The sequence below is a fragment of the Silene latifolia genome, chromosome 4 (genome assembly GCF_048544455.1).
Source record: "Silene latifolia isolate original U9 population chromosome 4, ASM4854445v1, whole genome shotgun sequence".
NCBI classification, from domain to species: domain Eukaryota; kingdom Viridiplantae; phylum Streptophyta; class Magnoliopsida; order Caryophyllales; family Caryophyllaceae; genus Silene; species Silene latifolia.
In genome coordinates this window covers 27838556-27844608 of record NC_133529.1, presented here as the reverse complement: position 1 = coordinate 27844608, position 6053 = coordinate 27838556, and positions in this window count along the sequence as shown.

Below are 6053 nucleotides of genomic sequence, written 5' to 3'. Positions count from 1 at the left end.
ATCGAGTCGAGTTACCACTAAAAGCCTATTTAGTTAAATCTCGCGATGCCAACATGTAAGTCTGAGGGTGTAAATCCTACCTTTTATTTTATTTCTATAATTATAATTTATGTAAGAAATTATGTTGTAAACTTGCTTAAAACCGTCTTTAAAATCATCTTTTCAAACCTATTTTTCAAAACAGCAGCAAAAGACGACCCAGAAGAAATGCACCAGCAGGTGTGCCTTCTGGAATAGTTGCAGCACATGTTACTCCTCTTCCAGAGGCTGCATGTCTATTGATGCTCCTCTTCTTCTTCCTCGAGTATCTGCTTCTTTTCATCTTTCGTTTTTCTTTCTTTATTTCTTCGAATTCTCATGTTTCCAGTTTATAAAACTTATTTTTACTAATCCTTTCGACTGAAATCCCTTATGATCAATATTTACGGGTTTTCGTCATCTTATTAAAACCCGGATTTTAAAGGTTCGGTTTTTCCATATCGAGTCGTTAAAATTCGTCTTTTGTACATGTTTTTTGTTTGCTTTTCCATTTTTAACTCTAGCTTTCGTCTTCTGTAGTATTATTCGGTTTATAACCCAAGTTTCAAAGCATAGTCTTTTGTAATCCGACATCGTAAATCATTTAAACCGCTGTAAAACTCGTTTTAATTCGTTTGAATCCAACTTATGACGATTTCTTAATGTATGTAATCTGATTAAATCACTTCCATTCGAGTTATACGCTTTAAATCGATGTAAATTAAACAATGAAAAATAACGAACAACGAGTCTGACTTTCACAGTCATAATCCAACTCGAGAACAGTCGCATAAACCGATGCACCTCTTCTAGAGGACGTGGTTTATGTTGCGCCTGTTCTGAGATGGCTTCTGCCTCTGAACTCTTCTCGTCTTGACTTAGGTTTTCTAATTAAGATTCTAATCGACTATTATCCTTATTATCACCTCTAATTAGATACATCTTCATATTCCTATATTCGAATTTCAATTCTTTTATTTATTTTAATTTATTTTACTCCTTTTATTTCTAAAACTCTTTTGGGCATGTTTATAATGTAAATTTAATACTCGTGGTAATTTATTCCTTTGTATTTATAATCATATTCTGTATGATTTATTTATCTAGCTTTTTCACATGTAATTAATCTAAATATTCTAACTTCGACCCAATTGAGTGCTAAATTGTTTGCCAACCGACTTAGTCCAAATTCTCACATGCTAGGATGAAAACGTTGGATGTTGCATAGCATGCATACAATTGACAACATATCAAGTATGAATGACTATTTTGATCATTAGTAGAGGCCGCTATCGAGGCGGGCGGGATTAGGTGTTCAAATAAAGAGTTTGTTGATGCGGATTTTTTTCTCTGGAATTTCTCCCAAAATATAGGTTCAAATACAAAATGCTAGCTCTAAGGCTTTTCTGTTGGCAGTGCTCAGTTAATTGTGTGCCCGCTTTAGTTATGGGTCTTCAAATTAATGTGTGTGATATAAAGGGTTAATGTTAATAAGGCTTTTCTTTGTAATGTCCTCCTTTGATTTCCACAGATGCTGCTAGAATGCACACAAAGGCTGACAAGCGTATATCATATTAAGAGCACGTACTATGCGTACAAATTTCAAATTAGACTTGGCAGTTTGCTTCTGCAAGGGGGTTGATTATTCCGACAATATATTGTAGACATGTATGTCAAAATTGGAAACACTACTTGACTTCTTCCGCTTAAACCAAGATGCTATTCGAGCGGATCTCTAGAAAAGGGATACTCGACACAATAGAGCTTGTAGAAAGCAGTGCAGTGAATGTAGAGAAACAGATGATTCTGCCACCTTCTTTTCTTGGAGGCGCTCGTGACATAAGACGTCACTATTTAAATGCGATGACTCTTGTTTTGAAATATGGAAAGCCTGATCTATTCATAACAATAACGTGCAATCCTGCTTGGCCAGAGATCAAGGCATAACTAGCAAATGGTGAACTGGCTCAAAATAGGCCTGATTTGGTGGTTCAGGTTTTCATTGCCGAATTGACGGTTCTCATAAAAGAGATAATGGAGAAGAAGATATTCATGGAAGTAGCATCAATTATAAATGTAGTCGAATTTCAGAAACGTGGACTCCATGATGCACATTTCTTGATCATACTTAAACCAGAACACAAGATTAAGAACCCGTGGTGATTTGACAGATATGTATGTGCATAGATACCTTCTCTGGATAATCCGCATCTAAGGACTGTTGTTCTGCGGTACATGATGGATGGCTCGTGTGGTGTAGATTTTCCAACCTGTCAGTGCAGCACGAAAGCAAACGACAAGAAACGAGTCCGCAAGTCTGGATATCCTAAAAACAACAATGAGTTTACAATCAATGGTTCGGATTGCTACCCATTGTATATGAGACGAAGCCTTGGAGAGAAACCGTTTTGTTTAGAAAGCTGGCGATGGACAATAGGTGGGTTATTTCTTACAATCTATTCCTCTTTGCCATGTTTGATTGTCACCTAAACGTGGAGGTGTGTTCCACCATTAAGGTAGTCAAGTATCTAAACAAGTACGTACACAAGGGTCATGATCGAATTCAATTCAACGTTGCAGGGGACGGGCCAAATTTAGTTGTAGATGAGATTGAAAGCTATTAGTCTGGTAGGTGGGTGTCACTCAAAGGTGAATCTGCGTTGTATGGGATGAGGTCCTAGGACACCCCAAACAACAACAACAACAACAACAACAACAACAACAACAACAACAACAACAACAACAACAACAACAACAACAACAACAACAACAACAACAACAACAACAACAACAACAACAACAACAACAACAACAACAACAACAACAACAACAACAACAACAACAACAACAACAACAACAACAACAACAACAACAACAACAACAACAACAACAACAACAACAACAACAACAACAACAACAACAACAACAACAACAACAACAACAACAACAACAACAACAACAACAACAACAACAACAACAACAACAACAACAACAACAACAACAACAACAACAACAACAACAACAACAACAACAACAACAACAACAACAACAACAACAACAACAACAACAACAACAACAACAAATCAGAGCCTTAATCCCAAAATAATTTGGGGTAGGCTGACTTGAATCATCCTTTCGAACCGTCTATGGGTGATCGCACATCTCAAATTGTAAAAATATCGAAAAGGAAAAGTGCAAAACAAAGGGTAGTGAAACATAATACAAAAGTCAAGGTAAACTTATACGTTTTAAACTCGAAGTCCGGATTTCTTTTATAAAAACTTAGAATTTAAATCGACAATAAAGATTAAAACGATTTTGAAAATCGAAGTAAGACTCAAGGGTCCTGAATACCTTAAAAGTGAACCAAGTATTTCAAATAGAAATACTTTTTAAAACTTGTAATAAATTCGAAAAGAACAAATAACTTTTTAAAAATTAAATAGAAACACTACATATTTCAAATAATATCAAATACTAAGAATCAACTTCTATCATTTCCCTCCATTGTGCCCTCTCCGTCACCATTCCCTCGTCAAGCCAGAGAAAGCTCATATCGTTCTCTATCACTCTTAGCCATGTATGTTTTGGTCTCCCTCTGCTCCTAGCAACCTTTTATGTTCCCCGGGTCTCCAGCCTCCTAACTGATGCGTTCTTAGGTCTCCTTTTCACATGGCCAAACCATCTTCAGTCGGGGAAGGACACCATGAAATAGGTGATAGGACACCCTAATCATCAGTTTACGCTCATTTGACAAGAGTAAAAAGCACATTAAACAATGAATATACTATAGTACTCTACGCGGTAAATAAAAAAAAAGGGAAAGTCAGAAAGGCACAAGTAAGGACTGTGTAGTATTGTACCATGACGTATTAAACTCTTTTATTCTAGTAGTCTAGTACGAATACAATTTATGCTACCATTGAGTATTTATATTTCTCCCATCTAAAAATTGCTTTAATGAATATGAATACAGGAATAAGTGTAGATCTCTGGTCAGAAAACATGTGGTAATGGCTGCCATTTCTGGACTCATTTACAGGATATTGGAATGCAGGAATAAATGTAGGATAGAACTTTATATCCCGCAGCCGTGTAGAGTGGTGATGGGGGTTCGTAAGCTGATTGAGATGAGATTGACTAAGATGGAGTTTGATAAGGGGAGGACTAAGTGTAGTAATTGGCTGAAATGCATAGGTGTACTAGATTAGCTCTTTAGTCCTTTTTATTGTATATTAGTATGACGATGTAACTCTCTTTATTGATTATTAATGATATTCACATTTCACCAAAAAAAAAATACGAATACGGTTTAAGGAATAAAATATAAATAATTTATGCTACCATTGAGTATTTATATTTCTCTCATCCACAAATTACTTTACAGAATACGAATACTTATAAGTTATAAATTTTGAATGCTCTATTCAGTTCATGTTTAGTAAGAGTATTTCCTTTTCCTTCTTAATTTATTTAGTTAATTGTTTATTTAATTAATTATTTTCTTACTAAATGTTTTGGGGTTCAAAGGAGCGCAATGCGCACTTTGTCGCGGGTAAGAATTGAACCCCCAACTACTTCATAGTTGGGGTAAAAGAGCTCTTACCACTATTTTCTTTCTAAATTAAGATCCCTTCATATTTAACTAACACTCTTTACATCACAAATACACAATAACATCATTCATATTCCCTTTAATTCAAGAGGTAGGATTGTCGTTTATTACCTTTTCTTAAGTCTTTTTAAAATGAAAATTATTATACAATAAAAGTGAAATAGGTAAAGTAATAAATGAATATATCTTTAAATTTGACTTGTTTTTTGGTAGAAATTTATTAGGAAAAGATTATACAATGCACCATAGCACAATTGGAATTATTGTACTAGCCATGAATCGCACTTGTTACCAATAGAAAAAAACGACCTCTCGAAAATTAATTCCTAGATCCGCCACTTGTGTCGCCGCCAGAAGCGGCCTGGAGGATAGTCGGGTTCAATTTGTTTGATATGTACCCATATGTTCTGTCGTTGCTAACGAGCATTGAACTAAGAGTATGCTCACTGAATATTTCCGTATAATATCTTTACATGAAGAAGGGCCAAGATACCCATAGCGAATTACCAGAGCATTTCGTTTGGCTCAAACAACAAAAGATACGGAGAGCTAGGGGAGCGCAGAGTAGTGTTTGGTAGGATTTCGATAAACGTGCTATCTTAGGCTATTGTTAGCGCATGCGAGGGGGCCAACCTCGTTTGAAGATCTATTAATAGTAGATGGTGTTCAGTTTACGTCATTTAAAGAAGTCGGGCTAGGGAGAGGAATTCTCGAACAAGATAACATAACAGATAGTTGCATGGAAGAGGCTGTACAAGTGGAAATGCCACATGCTCTACGACGTTTGTTTGCTACTGTTTTGATTTTCAGTAGCCCTAATAATCCTTCAAAATTTTGGAACAAATATTACAGCGCCCTTTATGAAGATTTTAGAAAGGACTTTTTGGACAATTAACAAATGATCTTACATCTAACGGCTGGAAAGATTGGGTAATTCCTAAAAGGAATGGGGAAGACACTTGCAGATTTTAACCTACAACATTTGCAGGTGGTTTAGGACAGCGTAATAAACAACAGAAGAGATGTAACCGACACTTTGAATGCACCTGTACCCATGGAGCAGTTGGTTTCTAGGAAGGAACTAAACGTTGCCTAAAGAACCGTATACAAAGCAATAACCCATCACGTACAAAGTGGCAAATCTTGAGCCTTCTTCATTGATGGTCCAGGCGGAACCGGCAAGACCTTTTTATATGGTGCTCTATATGCAAAAATGAGGTATATGGGAAAAATATGTTTGCCAACTGCTTCATTGGGTATTGCAGCATCAAATCTACCTACTAGCACGACTTGTCATTCGCAGTTCAAGAAACCGCTTGACACTGAAGAGACAATGACTTGTCACGTCCCAAAGCAAGGTAGATTGGCCTGCTTGTTGCAAGAAGCTTCTCTTATAATCTGGGATGAGGTTTCAATGTCC